The 19,362-nt window shown below is 45.6% G+C and overlaps 1 non-coding gene across 1 annotated transcript; it reads left to right on the top strand.

Moving 5' to 3' along the window:
- Positions 1-6,640: 6,640 nt before the first annotated feature.
- Positions 6,641-6,747, top strand: LOC115900651. The gene has a single exon (XR_004060304.1). It is a non-coding gene; the product is annotated as a U6 spliceosomal RNA (small nuclear RNA).
- Positions 6,748-19,362: the final 12,615 nt, after the last annotated feature.

Raw genomic sequence — 19,362 nt, 5'->3', positions numbered from 1 at the left:
CCTTTGAGATGGAGGGTGGTGTCCTGAACTCAGAGCTTCAGTGCAGTTGGTGTGACCTTGAGGAAGCCATTTCACCTAGTCTTGGTTCCCTCAATTGTAAAATCAGAGACAGATTTGATCTTTCTTTTTTCTGAGATGGAGTCTCACTCTGTCACCTAGACTGGAGTGCAAAGGCGCAATCTCTGCTCACTGCAACCTCCACCTCCTGGGTTCAAACTATTCTCCTGCCTCAGTCTCCTGAGTAGCTGGGATTACAGGCTCCCACCACCACGCCTGGGTAACTTTTTGTATTTTTAGTAGAGACAGAGTTTCACCATGTTGGCCAGGCTGGTCTCGAACTCCTGACCTCAAGTGATCCACCTGCCTCAGCCTCCCAAAGTGCTGGGACTACAGGTGTAAACCACCATGCCCAGCTTCATTTTTATTAATTAATTAATTAATTAATTAATTAATTTTTGTTTGTTTGTTTTTTGAGAGAGGGTCTCACTCTGTTGCCCAGTCTGGAGTATAGTGGCATGATTATGGCTCAATGCAGCCTCAATCTCCATGGCTCAAGTGATCCTCCCACCTCAGCCTCCCAGGGATTTGGGACCATAGGCACATGCCACCATTCCTGGCTAATTTTTGTATTTTTTGTAGAGACAGTGTTTCACCATGTTGCCCAGGCTGATCTCAAACTCCTGGGCTCAAGTGATCCACATGCCTCGGCCTCCCAAAGTGCTAAGATTACAGGTGTGAGCCACCGCATCCAGCCCCCATTATTTAATTTAAAGAGTGGCTTATGTGGTCTCACATAGCTCTTAGCATCCACATGAACTATTTGATTAATATGACTAGTATAGACTGGTGATTAATGTAGAGTTGGAGGCTGATTTTTCCTGTTAGTCTCTTGGTTTTGGTCTCCAGCTGGATAAGAGTTCATGCCAATACAATGCTGTCAGGTTCGGTTCGGGACAAAAATTCAGTCACCCATCATGTGGTGTTATATAGATGAGGAAAGGAGGGGATTATTTCTTAATTCATCTGTTTGGGGGCTTCTTGTATGTTTGCTTTTTAAAGTCAGAGTCGGCCGGGTGCGGTGACTCACGCCTGTAATCCCAGCACTTTGGGAGGCTGAGGTGGGTGGATCATGAGGTCAGGAGTTTGAGACCAGCCTGACCAACATGTTGAAACCCATCTCTACTAAATATAGAAAAATTAGCCAGGCGTGGTGCCGCATGCCTGTAATCCCAGCTACTCAGGAGGCTGAGGCAGGAGAATCACTTGAACCCGGGAGGCAGAGGTTGCAGTGAGCCAAAATTGAGCCACTGCACTCCACCCTGGGTGACAGAGTGAGACTGTCTAAAAAAAGAAAATAAAAATAAATAAATAAATAAATAAATAAATAAAATAAAGTCAGAGTCAGTCAAAAGAGTTTGTTATCAAGACCAGCCTGGCCAACATGGTGAAATCCCATCTCTACCAAAAACACAAACATTAGCTGGGCGTGGTGGCTAATCCCAGCTACTTGGGAGGCTGTAATTCCAACTACTTGGGAGGCTAAGGCAGGAGAATCACTTGAACCCGGGAGGCAGAGGTTTCAGTGAGCCGAGATCACATCTCTGCACTGCACTCCAGCCTGGGCGACAAGAGTGAAATTTCATCTCAAAGCAAGCAAACAAAAAGGTTTGTAAATTTGTAGAAAAAAGAAAAAAAAAAGCCCATGTTTAGATCATAGAGATTAGGAGTGATGCCTTGTCCTGTTCAGTTAGCACATTTCCATTCAAAAATATTAAGACCCAGAAAGGAACTCGGATGGCCCAGAATAGAAACTCTCCTTTCTGGTGGGTGACACACACTCTCAGGCAAATGTGATTTGTTTAAAACAATGGTCACTGCTGCAATTCACGGCATATATGGACCCGCTGGAGGTACCACCACTTCCTCTCAGTCTTATGTACAAAGGGAATCTGGTTTATTATTGTCTGAAGCCTTAAAAAGACTCTGGGAACAGGGCTCACAGTCCTCTTTTACTGAGATCATTGCATGACATGGAGACAGAATCATTAAAATATCGAGTCTAAATATTCCCTAGAACGACCTTGCTTCTTGCATCAACAGCAAACAGCAGCTGCTGTCTTCTCAGCTGAGCGCTGCTTCCCTCTCACCACAAGAGGGCGAGAAAGACCCGCGACAGGACCTCTCCCTCTCTGCGGGAGGATGGAAGAGAAAGCTCTGGGCTGCCCTTAAGAAGACATTTTAGTCAGGGGGCGGTGGCTCACGCCTGTAGTCCCAGCACTTTGGGAGGTCGAGGAGGGCGGATCACGAGGTCAGGAAATCGAGACCATCCTGGCTAACATGGTGAAACCCGGTCTCTATTAAAAGTACAAAAAAATTAGCTGGGTATGGTAGCGGGGACCTGTAGTCCCAGCTACTCGGGAGGCTGAGGCAGGAGAATGGCGTGAACTCGGGAGGCGGAGCTTGCAGTGAGCCGAGATCGCGCCACTGCACTCCAGCCCGGGCAACAGAGCGAGACTCCGTCTCAAAAAAAAAAAAAAAGAAGCATTTTATGCTCTGGAAAATAAAAGTAATAAGAGATGCCAAAATTCCAGTGTTGGCTTAAGGAACAGTGGCTACCCTGATGGGCTTTTTGTTTGTTTGCTTGCTTCCCCCCACCCCAATCTTTTAGAGCTTGGAACATAATTATTCTCTAGAGAATGAACACAGTATTATTATTTATTATTATTATTATTTAGAGACAGGGCCTCACTGTGTTGCCCAGGCTGAAAGGCAGTGGTTTGAGCATAACTCACTGCAGCCTTGAACTCCTGGGCTCAAACAATCTTTCTGCCTCAGCCTCCTAACTGAGGGGTTACAGGAATGCACCATTATGCCTGGGTAAGTTTTATATTTTTTGCAGAGATGGGGTCTTGCTATGTTGCCCAGTCTGGTCTTTAACTCTTGGCCTCAAGCAGTTCCCCAGCCCAACCTCCCAAAGCTCTGGGAATACAGGCGTGAATCACCAGGCCTGGCCTGAACACATTAAGTAACTTGAATGATGTACGTGTAAGAATCCAAACATTTGATAAAAGAGGGTTTGAGGCCGGGCAAAATGGTTCACACCTATAATCCCAGCATTTTGGGAGGCCAAGGCGGGTGGATCATGAGGTCAGGAGTTCGAGACCAGCCTGGCCAACATGGTGAAATCCTGTCTCTACTAAAAATACAAAAGAAATTAGCTGGGCATGGTGGTGCGTGCCTGTAGTCCCTGCTACTGGGGAGGCTGAGGCAGGAGAATCGCTTGAACCTGGGAGGCGGAGGTTGCAGTGAACCGAGATTGTGCCACTGCATTCTAGCTTGGGCAACAGAGTGAGACTCTGTCTCAAAAAAGAAAAAAAAGGAGGGTTTGATGGTTTGGAGCATAAGTTGCTTCTCTTGCTACCAGCCTATGTGATGTGTAGAAAACTTGGGAGGGGACTGGGGAGGATGGTGTTTTCAAGAGAAGAAAAGCCAAGAGGCTGAGATATAGATATGAGAGATTCTATTCCTGGTAATGGAGGGTCCAGTACACCTCCAGTGGGCACACCTCAAGAGGTACTTACCAAGGAACAGTATTAGCAAAAGCTGGGAAAATAAACTATGACTGCTCCTTAAAGAAAGATATCAGATCTGCTTGGGTTTTCCTTCCTCTCTCTCCCACCTCTTTCCTTTGCCTTTTTTTGTCTGGAATTATGATATGATATGAAATGACTTTTTTTTTTTAGATGAAGATTCGCTCTTATTGCTCAGGCTTGAGAGCAGTGGCGCGATCTCCCCTCACTAGAACCTCTGCCTCCCATGTTCAAGCAATTCTCCTGCCTCAGTCTCTTGAGTAGCTGGGATTATAGGTGCCCACCACCATGCCCGGTTAATTTTTGTATTTTTAGTAGAAACAGGGTTTCACCATGTTGGCCAGGTTGGTCTTGAACTCCTGACCTCAGGTGATCCATCTGCCTCGGCCTCCCAAAGTGCTGGGATTACAGGGGTGAGCCACTGCGCCTGGCCATGATATGAAATGACTTACGAGGAAGGTTGGTAGAGCCTGCCAAACACGATTTACCTTTAATCCCACCAAAAGTTAAATCTGTCCAGTTGTTGACCAAAACAAAATGGACATGAGGCATTGTTTAGAGACTGGTCAGAAAAGGGAGATAGAAAGTGCCTTTCAGTCATACAGAATACAGGTTTGGGAGACTCCCTATTGGTTTAAAATGGATCCTAAATGTGAATCAAGATCCTGCTTATGGACTGGGTGCCGTGGCTCATGCCTGTAATGCCAACACTTTGGGAGGCCAAAGTGGGTAGATCATGAGGTCAGGAGATCAAGACCATCCTGGCCAACATGGTGAAATCCCGTCTCTACTAAAAATACAAAAATTAGCTGGGCATAATGGTGCATGCCTGTAATCCCAGCTACTCGGGAGGCTGAGGCAGGAGAATCGCTTGAACCAGGGAGTTGGAGGTTGCAGTGAGCTGAGATTACACCACTGCACTCCAGCCTGGGCAACAAGAGCGAAACTCTGTCTCAAAAAAAAAAAAAAAAAAAAAAAGATCCTGCTTACAGCTGTCTTCTGTGGCCCCTCTGCCCTCTGCAGCCCTTTCTGTAATTACTCACTCATGAGCAGGCCTGCTAGGTTAGGGAGGGCTGGGTCATAGGAATGTGATGGCCCCATCCCATGCTTTTTTTTGTTTCTCTTAAGCAGTCGCAGCCAGCCCTGGTGCTCAGCCTGTTCTGAAGTGAGTTGCGCACCTGCCCTTATTTTTCTCTATTTGGGCATCTTTGGTGTTGAACAGCTCAGGAAAGTCCGAGTTGACACTCAGGTTCTTACTCCTTAGATGAGATCCAGTGTGCAGCATTTTCCCTAGTTGTGAAAAATCATACAGCATTGTCATCTCTAATATTAAAGGAAATGGTAACCAGAAGTTGTCGCTGTTATGACAACATCTTGACACTGAGATTTTATATGGTCACTTGGTTCAACAACTAGTCCATGCATCCCTTGCTGGACTTCTCCTGCTGCTTGGGAACCACAGCCTGTGCTGTCTTCAGACAGAATTAATTCCTGGAAGTTCTTCCTTATCTTAAACCTATGTGGCGCCTTTTCCCTGGCACCCACTAGTCCTTGTTGTGACCTCTGCAATTACACAAAGCAAGTCTTCTTTCGTATCGTGTAAGTCCCTCCTTCACATCCCCTGTTTGAATGTGGTATTAAGTGCTTTTACCAACTTGATCACTCTGTTTCATCACAGAACTTTGAAAGATGCCACACTTTCCACTGGGTTGACCATTCTAGAATGGTCTGATCAGAACGGTCATCACCTTGAGCTGGACTTTTAACATGTATTGGCACCTGCCAAATATTTGTATTATTATTCAAATCTGTTTTTAAGAGACAGTGCTCCTGAAAGACAGATGGAGTCATAGATCTGCTTTTCAAGGGCTTTCTTAAAGCATTTCTAAAAAATAGTAATTCCACTTTATTTGGAGAAGCTAATGACACTTGTTTTGGCCTCAGAGTTTATTTCTGAGGCTGCCTTTCACAGAGCTGAGAAGGAATCTTAGAGGTCATTTTATTAGTCATATTTTACAGATGACAAAATGAGGTCTAGAGAGGTTTAACAATGTTTGCCGGAAGCCACACACTGGTAAGTGACTGAGCCCCAAGCTAATGCTGGACCCCAGGTGCAGGAGCCCACCTCACCACTGCTTCCTTGTGTCTGGTTCTGCCTCAGGAACTGGCCTAGAAACAGACTCCCTGCCACCTGCTGCAGCCACAGACGTTTTCATAATTCTTTTTTGTATTTTCCAAGTTTTCTACAGTGATCCATTACTTTTACAATCAGAAAACAATCAGTTGGGCCGGACAAGGTGGCTCACGCCTGTAATTCCAGCACTTTGGGAGTGCCAGGCTGGCAGACTATTTGAGGTTGGGAGTTTGAGACCAGCCTGACCGACACAGCAAAAACCTGTCTCTACTAAAAATACAAAACTTAGCTGGGTGTGGTGGCCTATGCCTGTCATCCCTGCTTCTCAGGATACTGAGGCAGAAGAATCGCTTGAACCCAGGCAGAGGTTGCAGTGAGCTGAGATTGCACTACTGCACTCCATCCTGGGCAACAGAGTGAGGCACCATCTCAAAAATAAAAATTTTTTAAAAAGCAAGCAAGCAATCAATTGGCCAGATATGGTGGCTCAAGCCTGTAATTCCAGGGCTTTGGGAGGCTTAGGCAGGAGGATCACTTGAAGCCATCAGTGTGAGACCAGGCGGGGCATAATAGCGAGACCCTGTCTCTATTAAAAAAAAAAAAAAAAAAGGCCGGGTTTGGTGGCTCACGCCTGTAATCCCAGCACTTTGGGAGGCCGAGGCGGGTGGATCACGAGGTGAGGAGATTGAGACCATCCTGGCGAACACGGTGAAACCCCGTCTCTACTAAAAATACAAAAAATTAGCCGGGCGCGGTGGCAGGCGCCTGTAGTCCCAGCTACTTGGGAGGCTGAGGCAGGAGAATGGCGTGAACCCGGGAGGCGGAGCTTGCAGTGAGCTGAGATCCGGCCACTGCACTCCAGCCTGGGCAACAGAGCGAGACTCCGTCTCAAAAAAAAAAAAAAAAAAAAAAAAGGGTGCTCGCTTCAGCAGCACATATACTAAAATTGGAACGATACACAGAAGATTAGCAAGGCCCCTGCACAAGAATGACACGCAAAGTCGTGAAGCGTTCCATATTTTTATCTGCCAGCCATGACCACCTGATTTGGATTGTATCCTTCCTCCCATCCTTTAATCTGTTCATTGCTCTGTCTGGGGGAGGTGGGGCAGCTGGCTCAGACCTTGGCGTTTGTTCTTTGATGGATGAGGGAACACTCCAGTTTTCTTTCCGGTGAAGTTTGTTTCAGCTACAAACCACTTCATTTTGCTGTTTCAATTTCAAAATAAAAGGAAACATATTGAAAGAAAAGAGAGAAAGAAAGAAAAGAAAGAAAAAGAAAGAGAGAGAGAGAGAAAGGAAGGAAGGGAGGGAGGAAGGGAGGGAGGGAGGGAGGAAAGGGAGGAAGGAAGGAAGGAAATCAGTCAAACATACAAAACCCGGTAGCTTTGAAAAACACACCTCACTCATACCGAGGCCAGCCCCTAAAGTCCCTGGGTCTCTTCTCTGAACCTCTAGGTCGGGGAAACTGCTGTTCCATCTCTCCTGACTCCTTAAAATTCAGTGACTCAAAGATCCCATTTTGGTCAGAAGCTGAACAACAATAAAATCTTTTCCAATCCTGTCCGCCACATTCACGAACTCCCGGGCTCCCACGCGGCTTATTTTTAAGACGCTGGTTTAAATTTCCCAAGTTACAGGGGAAAGGGGGAAGGAGGTTACGGTGGGAGCGAGACTGAGAACCACAGCGCAAACAGGGGCGCATTGGTACCGGGATCGGGACAGGGATGTTTCCAGTCCCTACAGACTCTAGCCTGGGGGAAGTCTGTCCAGACCACAAGTGTCTGTGCCCTGTTTTATTTTGCGACAAGTCGGGGTCGCTCCATAAGTCAGCACAGAGGAGGCGGTAGGGGAGACAGACAGCGGCTGGTCTGCGTGGGGCACCCGAATTGCGCGCGGCCGGCCCGGGGCAGGGGCCCCAGAGAGCCCGGGAGGGCGTGGACCCGGCCGGGGAGGGGCGGGCTCGGGCGCGTCTGGGTTGGAGCTGGATGATGTAAAACAGCGCGGAGCTCCTTGGCGCCTCAGCACCATTACCTTCAATTATCATAATTGGTGCCTCTCTCCAGCCTTTGCATTTCCCCCGAGGGATCTCTCGCAGGTTCCCGTTCCTTCTCCTCGCCCTCTCTCGCTCACTCGCTCTCGGCTCCCGATCGCTTTCCCAGCCTCGCCCTCCCCTCGGTATCGATCTTTTTGGATGTTCTCCCTGCCTAAAACGGATGCTAATATCTCTTCGATTGAACCGAAATGGCGCTGCGGCTGCTGTTTTGCTATTGTCAATAGAAACTTAGAGGGACCCGGGGATCAGCATTTATCTTATACTTAAACTGATTTCTCTAAGTACTTTTCTACACGTATTCCAACGAACCGGGAATCAGTAACGATGTGTGGAGCCTGGAGTACATTTTCCCGAAACTTCCCGATCTGTCAATAGGAAGGTGAATCTTCCTGGACACGCCCGTCTCCCTCTTCCCTCTCTCTTCGCTGGAGTCGTACTGGCTGATGGGAATGAAAAGATTTCAGATGTGAAAAGGCTTTGATTGTACCTTGATACATCACCTCTGACAAAAATGCAAAAACATAGGCTCTTCTCTCTGCACTGTCTGCCTCTTTCAGGGGCGGGACCTCACCTGTCTCCACGAAAACTGCGGATCTTCAGGGATGACTTGAAGGATTAGGAAAGAGAGAAGTACCAGTGCCCCTTCCCATCATTCCTACAGACCTCTGTTAAAATTAAGCAGTCACCTGAAAAAGAAAAAAAAAAAAAAAAAGGCAGGTGGATTAGAAGCATTTTGAGGGCAGGAGCCATTTCAGAAATCTGATTATCCCTAAAAAAAAGGACAGCTCATGAGTACAGTTCATGGCAAGTGTATCCATAATTAATCAGGATTTTCTTAGGAAATGCTTCCGTTTGAAAGTGAGTAAGCAACATCAGACTTCTTCGAAAAATGCCATCGGACTGGAGATGGGTTATCTAAAGGTGTCATGCTGCAGGGTGGAAGATACTTCTTGTGTTTTCCAGCAGACTAGAGGCATGAGTTATGGTTCCATGAGAGCAGCTAAGTTTCTTGTGTAATGATAAGTTAGCCAACCAATTTGCCTCGGCTGATTCTTGGACTATCACCAGTCATGGGAGCAAACCTTTGTTGGCAAGATTCCTGCGTTTTCAGAGAGATACCATCACCCTGCCCAGGCCACAGGCTGACTTGGCATTAACATTATTTGCACTTCAAATCTTCAGCTCCAGGGAGGAGAAAATCCTGAAACCACCTGGGAAGTCATCATAAATACATTCAAATATTACAAACTTTTCCTTAGACCAATTTCTAAGGAAAATTGGTCACCATTTCTATAGAGATTCACAGTTAACAAAACTTACACGAAGACCTCAAGTTGCACTAGTAGCAATCTCTGGAGCAGGCAGGCTACCAAACACTCTTGTTCTCATTTTATGGGCAAGAAAACTGAGTACCAAGGGGCCAATTGATTGGCTCATAAAAACTCATTGAGTATACTGGGCATGTCTGTGATCCCAGTACTTTGGGAGGCTGAGGCAGGTGAATCACTTGAAGCCAGGAGTTTGAGACCAGCCTGGCCAAAATGTTGAAACCCTGCCTCTATCAAAAATACAAAATTTAGCCAGGCATGGTGGCAAACATCTGTAATCCTAGCCACTCGAGAGGGTGAGGCACAAGAATTGCTTGAACTCGGGAGGCAGAGGCTGCAGTGAGCTTGCTCCACTGCACTTCAGCCTGAGCAATGGAGTGAGACTCCATCTCAATAATAATAATAATAATAATAATAAAATAAACAACCAGCTTGGGCAACATGGTAAGACCCTGTCTCTACAAAATACTTAAAAATTAGCGGGGTGTGGTGGCATGCACCTGTAGTCCTAGCTACTTGGGAGTCTGAGGTGGGAGGATCACTTGAGCCATGGTGGTGGAGGCTGCAGTGAGCTGAGATTGTGCCACTGCACTCCAACCTGGGTGACAGAGCGAGACCCTGTCTCAAAAAACAAACAAACAAATAAACAAAATATTGAGTAGTAGAGTGTGGATACAAATGCAGGACTTCAGTTTCTTACTTTCGTGTTACTTCTTCCTTGCTCTGTTACCCAGGCTGGAGTGCAGTGGTGCAATCTCGGCTCACTGCAGCCTTCCCATCTCTGGCTCAAGCGATCCTCCAGCCTCAGCCTCCTGATTGGCTAGTATTACAGGCATGCACCACCACACCCAGCTAATTTTTGTATTTTTAGTAGAGATGGGGTTTCACCATGTTGCCCCGGATGGTCTTGAGCTCCTGGATTCAAGTGATCCACCCTCCTTGGCCTCGCAAAGTGCTGGGTTTATAGGCACAAGCCACCATGCCAGGCCCAGAGAACTCTTTTTATATACTCCTATGATTTAATGAGGAACAACTAAGTGGTACGGGGTGGAGCCGAGTGGATGGACCTCCAAGGAAACAAGTGACTACTTTGACTCTTTGGCTGTAATGTTGATGGATTTTGCTCATGTATTCCATACAGACTGGCAAGCAATGTCATTGCTCATAGACATTGCATCACAGGCATCTTTCCTGCTCCTTCCCCCTCCACTATATGTGGAAAATGCCAGGTTGACTATTCACTCCAAATACTCATCTTTCTCAAGAAGCTAATAAAAACTCTGCTCGTTGCCATGGCCCCACTAAGAAGACGAGCCGTTCAAGTTTGTTGTATATTAAAAATGATCCAGGAGTTCAAAATGGTCTGTGCAAGGTTCTGAGTCTTCAGTCTGTTTAAAATGGGCTGTCTTCAAATGGCTACATTATTTTAGATGATAGCAAACACTCAAGTGATAAAGTCACACAGAAGTAATAATTTGAAGGAATGATTTTTTTTTTTTTTTTTTTTGAGACAGAGTCTCACTTTGTTGCCCAGGCTGGAGTGCAGTGGCGCTATCTCGGCTCACAGCAACCTCTGCCTCCTGGAGATTCTCCTGCTTCAGCCTCCCCAATAGCTGGGATTACAGGCGTGCACCATGATGCCTGGCTAATTTTTATATTTTTAGTAGAGATGGGGTTTCACCATATTCACCAGGTTGTTCTCAAACTCCTGACCTCAAGTGATCCACCTGCCTCGGCTTCCCAAAGTGCTAAGATTACAGGCATGAGCCACCGCGCCTGACTTGGAGGACTGATCTTAATTCCACTCACTAATTACTTCTCAGCCTTTTGGCGAAGGTCAAAATTCACTCACTAACATTTTTCTTTTATTTTGAGACGGTCTCTCTCTCTTGCCCAGACTGAAGTGTGGTGGTGTGATCATAGCTCACTGCAGCCTGGAACTCCTGGGCTCAAGTAATCCTACTTTAGGCTGCCAAGTAGCTGAGACTACAGGCATCTGCTACTGGGCCTGCTGGTCTCGAACTCCTGAACTCATGTGATCCTCCCACCTCAGCCTCTCAAAGTACTGGAATTACAGGTGTGAGCCTCTGAGCCTGGCCTACTTTATTTTTCTTTATAGGTGAATTAACTTTATATAATATGGCATGCTTGGGCTGGGCGTGGTGGCTCAAGCCTGTAATCCCAGCACTTTGGGAGGCCGAGACGGGTGGATCAGGAGGTCAGGAGATCGAGACCATCCTGGCTAACACGGTGAAACCCCCGTCTCTACTAAAAAATACAAAAAACTAGCCGGGCGACGTGGCGGGCGCATGTAGTCCCAGCTACTCGGGAAGCTGAGGCAGGAGAATGACGTGAACCCAGGAGGCGGAGCTTGCAGTGAGCTGAGATCCAGCCACTGCACTCCAGCCTGGGTGACAGAGCAAGACTCCGTCTCAAAAAAAAAAAAAAAAAAAAAAAAAAAATGGCATGCTTTATGGTGCCAGCCTGCCCATACCTCTTTCCGTGTGTTCTTTCTGGCTCACACCCTTGCTGAGAGCAGTACCCAGGTTTCATATCAGCCAGAACCCTACCTAAGCTAAAGAGGTCACAGACTGAGTATTTGGGGATGGTGTCTCCGTAAGCTGAACAAACGACTGTGATAGTTTGCAGTAGTGATAGAAGGTGAAACCATCTCTTGGGCAGTATCTCTCTGTATAGGGGACTTATGATTGGACAAAAACAAGCAGAAATTATGAGAGTAAAACCTACAAATAAGGAGAGAATGACAGCCCAATGGCAGAGAGGTGAGAAGCAAAGACAACCCTGAGAGAAAGAGGCCCAAGTCTCTGGCTTCCAGCTCCAGGAAGGTTGGCTCCCTGAGGTGATAAGCAGTGCTTGTCAATCACCAGTTAGTAGTAACCATACCGTAAGCCTATTGTGTCCACACCACAAACCCCTCCTAAATTAATCTTTGGTGCCTCTTTCTTCCTTTTAATTAAACGAGTTGACTAACGTTGTACTATAAATGTTTTATTTTTACTTATTTATTTATTTCAGACAGGGTCTCACTCTGTTGCCTAGGTTGGAGTGCAGTGGTGCAATCATGGCTCACTACAACCTCTACCTCCCTGGCTCAAGAGATCCTCCCAGCTCAGCCTCCCAAGTAGCTGGGACTGCAGATGTGAGCCACCATGCCTGACTAATTTTTTAATTTTCTTGTAGAGATAGGGGTCTCCCTATGTGACCTAGGCTGGTCTCAAAATTCCTGGGCTCAAGCAATCCTCCTGCCTGAGCCTCCCAAAGTGCTGGGATTACAGGTGTGACCCATCATGCCAGCCACATAGATGTTTTAAAGGATTTTAAATGATGTCTTTGAAAGTATAGGCTAAACATGTAACTAAATGGCACTAAATTGTGAATGGGACAGTAGAGAGTTACTTGGTTTTGCTTTTGCTTTTTTAGAGACGAGGGTCTCACTCTGTTACTCAGGCTGGAGTACAGCGCTGCAATCATAGCTCACTGTAGCCTTGAACCACTGGCCCCAGCCTCCCAAGTAGCTAAGACCATAGGTGCTCCCCACTACATGGGGCTAATTTCTACACTTTTTGTTGAGACAGAGTCTCCTTATGTTACCCAGGCTGTTCCCAAATTCCTAGCTTCGAGTGACCCTCCCAGCTTAGCCTCCCAAGTAGCTGGGATTACAGGTGTGAGCCGGCCTACCTTATCAGAGAGTTCTTTGTGTTTAAGGGATTCATAGCAGAATAGGAGCTCATTTGTTAGGTGAACAGATAGAACAAAGGAAGATTATTCAATCTGAGAAAAATGCATAAGAAGTTCTTCCCTTAATACCAAGGATAAGAACAAGAATTCTGTTCATTGATGACCTCACTTAGGGTGTACTCTCTTTATAACCTCTGCCCATAAATCTCGTTGAAATGCATTAAATATTTGAAGATATGCACATTTGGCTGGCATTTTATTTCATGGCTTGAACTCACACATCAAATATAATGTGTGTCTTGATACTTTGTAAATGATAAAACAAATACTATATAGTTATTTTCTCAGGAATTATTATGAAGTAAAAACAATGACAGTGGCCAGAACATAATAGCAAATAGAATACTGAAGTTCCACTGCAAAATACCTTATTCAATTGGGTCACTGAGATTTGAGTTTGAGATTCTAAAGGACAGGATAGGATAATAGGAGCCATTACTGGACCATCAAAGGCAGGGAGAGTAGGGAGCGGGAGAAGCATGGGTGGGTGCTGAGGAAGGATGAAAGATTTCATCCCATTTCAAGGAAAGGTCTAAATATTTGGTTGTCTAATAAAAATATCAAAGCTTCTGGATTTCAATGGTTTGTACATGAATAATTAAATTTTTTTTTTTTAATATATTAGGTATTACTATGTTGCTCAGGCTGATCTTGAACCCTAGCAATCCTTCCACCTCAGACTCCCAAAGTGCAGGGATTACAGGCTCTAACTACCATGACTGGCTGAACATTTTTTTTTTTTATTCTAAAAAATTAAGTGAAGTCTTATCAGCTAAGGGGAAAAAACTAAAAAATACTTTTGCATTGCATTCCTGAATAGCATTCTGTTAGGCAGAAATTTGCTTAAGATACTTTGTCAACTTTAAAAGATTAATTCATCATTTTAATTAAAACAAAGCAAAACGAAGGGAATCAAACTGGTAATTTGGCATCAGCTAGGCAAAACTAGCAGCTACTGAGTAATTTTTTAAAGTTCTGCTGGCCTAATTGGGGGTTATATTACACAACTTAATAGAACAAAGACTTATGCAGAAGCCAAGGATGACACAGAACGTATCTGTTACTATCTGCTTATAAATAATGCCATTGTCAAGTTCCTAAAGTAATGATCTTTAACTAGGGAAGACTCTTACTGTATTCCAAATTTGTAGCTTTACAAACTTCTTTTTATTTTTTTGAGACAGAGTCTCACTCTGTTGCCCAGGCTGGAGTGCAGTGGTGTGATCTCAGCTCACTGCAACCTCCACCTCCCTGTTCAAGTGATTTTCCTGCCTCAACTTCCAGAGTAAGTGGAACTACAGGCACCCACCACCACCCCCGGTTAATTTTGTAACTTGTAGTAGAGATGGGGTTTCACCATGTTGGCCAGGCTGGTCTCGAACTCCTGACCTCAAGTGATCTGCCCTCCTTAGCCTCCCAAACTGCTAGGATTACAGGTGTGAGCCACCGTGCCCGGCCTACAATTTTTTTTTTTTTTCTTTTTTTGAGACAGGGTCTCACTCTGTCACCCAGGCTGGAGTGCAGTGGTGCGATCTCGGAACTCAGTGCAACGTCCGCCTCCTGGGTTCAAGAGACTCTTGTGCCTCAGCCTCTCGAGTAACTGGGGTCACAGGCGTGCACCACCATGCCCAGCTAATCTTTTTGTTGTGCTTAGTAGAGACGGGGTTTCACCATGTTGGCCAGGCTGGTCTCGAACTCCTAGGCTCAAGTGATCCTTCCACCTCAGCCTCCCAAACTGCTGAGATTACATGTGTGAGCCACCATGCCCAGCCACTGGCCTACAAATTCTTAAGACAGCCTCAACTCAACAACTATTATGGTTTATCTGAATGACCCCAGAGCATTTTGGCTCATCTGTGGGAAGATGGGCATTTTGGAATGTGAGCTTTAGTCTTGTTCTTCCTTTTCAAGTCCTATCACCCTACCTTCCAGGTGCTACAGTCAATCTTTATCTCCTTCTCCATTTTAGAGGAAAACCAAAAACAAACAAACAAAAGAAAACCAAACCAAAAAACCCCCCAACTAGACAGGCATTCCTTTGGGATGGGCTAATCCCTTATCTTTGGCCTATTCCAATGAAAGTAAGTTTTAGATCTGAACTCCCAACTTCTACGGAAAACAAATGACTTTTTAGAAAGAAACAAAAGCTGCTACTGGAAATTCAAAGTGTTACCTAACCTCTGTGGATTGTTAGTTGGTAGATTTGTATAAGAGGCAGAAATGTTAGATCCTATCAATAGACTGCAATAGTTGTTTGTAAGCTAGCCAGGAACCTGAACACAACTGCCTTCTCTATGAACAAAATGTACTCAGAGCAATTTTTTTTATTGTCATTGTGAAGACAGAAGTAGTGCTGAAAAGGGGGTCATCTACAACTTTGGGAAACAATGGCATTATTTGGGTAAGCAGAGATTGGTAGAGCATTTGCAGCTTTGTTAACAGAATGGGTTTTGTGGTGGAGACCAACTATAAAAATGTATCACTGGCTGAACGCAGAGGCTCACACCTGTAATCCCACCACTTTGGGAGGCCAAGGTGGGCGGATCACCTGAGGTCAGGAGTTCCAGATTCCTGGCCAACATGGCGAAACCCCGTCTCTACTAAAAACACAAAAATTAGCTGGGCATGGTGGTGGGCACCTCGGGAGGCTGAGGCAGGAGAATTGCTTGAACCCAGGAGACAGAGATTGCAATGAGCTGAGATCATGCCACTGCACTCCAGCCTGGGTGACAGAGTGAGACTCCATCTCAAAAAAAAAAAAAAAAAAAAATATATATATATATATATATAATATATATATGTGTGTGTGTATATATATATATATATATACACGCATATGTGTGTGTGTGTGTGTATATATATATCCCATGGATAAATTATATCTTGAATGCTGTTTGAAGGTAATAAAAAACTATTATACTGTTTAAATGTTTCAGTTAGGTGTAGAATCAGTTTTCTGTTCTTGGGTATAGATAGCTTGTTCCCAGGTATTTTCAGAATCCTTTTGTAGGTGTAAACAGAATTTTGGTCATTGATTTCATTTCTTGCTTTAAACTTCAAAAGGACAGTAGATTGTACTATTTTTTTCCCTCTACTTATCAACCTACATGTAGGAAAGTAATAACTGAATTATGTGCAAAGCATAAGTAAAATTCTCTAGAGAAGCAATTTTCCTTAAGAGTCTTAAATTGAATTAAAATTGTTGCCTATTCTCTCAACTATTGATATGGCCTCATAATTGACACATTATCCCTAAAATGATTTTGATATTCTACATTGATTCAAACACTCTGATTTATTTAGTTGAAAAGTCCGTGTCTTCCCCAGAACCATTAGATAAAGTGCAGACTTGTTTCTCTTTAATTTCTGGTCATTTAGAAAGTTTGGGGCCGGGCGCGGTGGCTCAAGCCTGTAATCCCAGCACTTTGGGAGGCCGAGACGGGCGGATCACGAGGTCAGGAGATCGAGACCATCCTGGCTAACACGGTGAAACCCCGTCTCTACTAAAAAATACAAAAAACCAGCCGGGCGACGAGGCGGGCGCCTGTAGTCCCAGCTACTCGGGAGGCTGAGACAGGAGAATGGCGTCAACCCGGGAGGCGGAGCTTGCAGTGAGCTGAGATCCGGCCACTGCACTCCAGCCTGGGCGGCAGAGCAAGACTCCGTCTCAAAAAAAAAAAAAAAAAAAAAAAAAGCAAGAAAGTTTGCCCATTAATAATAAAAACAAAATAGTTGAAATCATTGTCTAAAAAATGGATCCCAAGTTCTTATTCAGAATTGGACTTGGAACAAAAAGATATATACAACCTGGAGTGCTCAAAGTCAACATTAATTCAATAAAATACAAATATCTTAGTTTGGTTTGTTTGGGTTGCAAGGAAAAGAACCTTAAGTAAAAAGGGGACTTTATTAAGGTTACTGAGTTAACCTAAGGACAAGAAGTGAGGCCGAGTGACTGGAAATCCATTTGGATTTAAGTCTTTGCCACTTTGCATATCTTCATCATTTTTCTTTCTTTGCAGACAGGTGGACTACAGCTGTAGTCCAAAGCAAAATTTTTATGTCTCCCGTGAAATGACCTTGAGGGACTGAGCAGCATGTCTGTTCAAAGACACAGAAGAGAGACTCTAACTGACCTAACCTGGGTCATGTGACTAGTTATGGCAAGAGGGTCAGAGTCTCTTAATCAGGTTGCAAGGCCCACTCCAGAGAAAAGGGACATTCTCTGAATTGGGCTGGGAGACACTCAGAAAGTGTCTATTAGAATGCAACTTTCACCAACACATTCCCCAGACCTCTTCCATTAAACAAGTACTTATCTGCATCAAAGGGAAATATAGTTCATTTCTGATACGTCTCTGTTCACTTCTTCACATTTATGCTGCAATCACAAAGACTTGCTTGTCATCCCAAATACCTGTTCGCTACTTACCACCCCTACTACCCTACACAATCAAATACTTTCTTTCCTAAATTCCTGTGGTCCTCTGTGCTTGTAATGGTCTTCTAATCCTTAATATCACTGCTTCTAGGAGACTTTACTGGCTTTCTTTACCTTCCCAGGCTAGTTAACCTCTTTCTTTTAGGCATGGTAACATTATGCACATAAATCTCTATCATTGTCCAGCTCCATTGTTTTGAGATTTACTATCTAGTTTCTGACATCTTTATAACCCCAGACATTGCAAGCCTGGCCTACCGTGGGAGGCCAGGTTGAACGAATATACCCTGAAAGTTTCCTTTTAGCTAATAATTGACTCTCTAAAAGAAAGTGTATCATTACATAAAAAGTATTGTCCTTCGGCGCCCGGTGGCTCACGCCTGTAATCTCAGCACTTTGGAAGGCTGAGGCAGGCAGATCACGAGGTCAGCAGTTCCAGACCAGCCTGACCAACATGGTGAAACCTCGTCTCTACTAAAAATACAAAAATTAGCCGGGCGTGGTGGCACGCGCCTGTAATCCCAGCTACTCAGGAGGCTGATGCAGGAGAATCGCTTGAACCGGGAAGGTGGAAGGTTGCAGTGGGCCAAGATAGTGCCACTGCACTCTGGCCTGGGCGACAGAGCCAGACTCCGTCTCGGAAAAAAAATTATTGCCTGCATAAAAACCTTACAATTGTTAACTTGTCAAGGTTCTAGTAGCCAGGAAGTTCTAATCAAACTCGGCCCCAGGACTGACTTGTCAGCACACCCCTTAAGAAATTTGTCTGAGAAACCTGCTGTTTACCTGGTGCCCTAACCAGTTTAATTTTCTTTTAAAAGTTCGGCTGGGCTTCTCCTTCTCTCCTTTTAGATGCAATTTTGATCTAGACAAGTAATGGTCTGAGCATCAGTTTATGAAATTATTTTATTTTTCTGCACATAAACATTATTTTTCAAAGGCAATTTCATTACCTACATCCTGCAGCTCTGCAGACTTTCAACAGCTTTAAAAGGTTAGGCGTTTGAGATATGTTCGCCTTGACTTTCAGTCCTCAAGACATATATACATTTTTCTTAGTCTTAAAGCTCATGTCTGCACTCCAGTCCTAAAGGATTTGACTTTATAATTCTCACCTTAGCATGAAATATGCTTCTTTCTTTCTTTCCCCACTCCCCCCGCCCTTTGACTTGTCGGGTAGGGAAGCTCTGGCAGATTCTCAAGAAGAATTTTGCAAATGGTTGACTTTTGTTCATCTCAGGTTTTGGAGGGAGAGGATAAAAGAACATTCCCTCAGATAATGAGTTTTAAGCTTAATTCCTTCCAGACCCGAGGGAAGAAAAAACTACAGCAAGACCACCTTGAGTACCTTGGGAAGGGCAGCCCCGCGATCCCTAATAAATGAATTAGCATCTCAAGGAGGAGATCACTGCGGGGCTGATATTGATCAGGGTCAGCCGGCGTGTTTGCCAGCGATTGTTTGGGGGGGGGTGGTTAATTGAGTGTCAGTCTCGGCCAGTGTCGTCTCGCTGGCGCCGGGTGCTTTTGGATTTGCTAATTTTCGTTAAGTGTCTCTAGCCGGCTACTCGTCCCGTGTACCCGGGAGAACCTAGCGGCTCCTAACTGTTCAACAGTCGGTCTGTCTGGGCTTTATTGATCCCCTGGCGGGCAGCTCGAGGCGGACACGCTGAGGGGTGTGGGGGGCGAGGGCTGAACGCAGACCTCAGCGCTGGGCCGCCTCGTCCAGGTTCCCACCCGAACCCTCTTCCGCCACCTGCACAGGCCGGAGCGTCGTCACTCGCCCCTGGGGGCTCCAGAAAACGCAGTGCTGCCGGGGAGGACCACCACGCAGACGCCCTGCGTGTTTTGGGGGCACCCAAAAGAAGCCCCGGGCTGGGGGACGCTGACCGCCGGAGACTGAGCCGTCAGGGTCTGGGAGGCGGGTTCCAGAGCGGGTCCCGGGGCTGGGCTCCCCCGGAGCCTCGCGAAGGTCATGGACGCGCAGGCCTCCGCAAGGGGGAGCGCGGGAGACGGCAGCGCCCCAGCCGGGCGCCCCAGACGCCGGCGCCGCTCGG

Source organism: Rhinopithecus roxellana, chromosome 11 (assembly GCF_007565055.1).
Source record: "Rhinopithecus roxellana isolate Shanxi Qingling chromosome 11, ASM756505v1, whole genome shotgun sequence".
In the NCBI taxonomy this organism is placed as follows: Eukaryota; Metazoa; Chordata; class Mammalia; order Primates; family Cercopithecidae; genus Rhinopithecus; species Rhinopithecus roxellana.
Note: the sequence above shows the minus strand (reverse complement) of the source record. Positions and strands in the feature narration are given on the sequence as shown.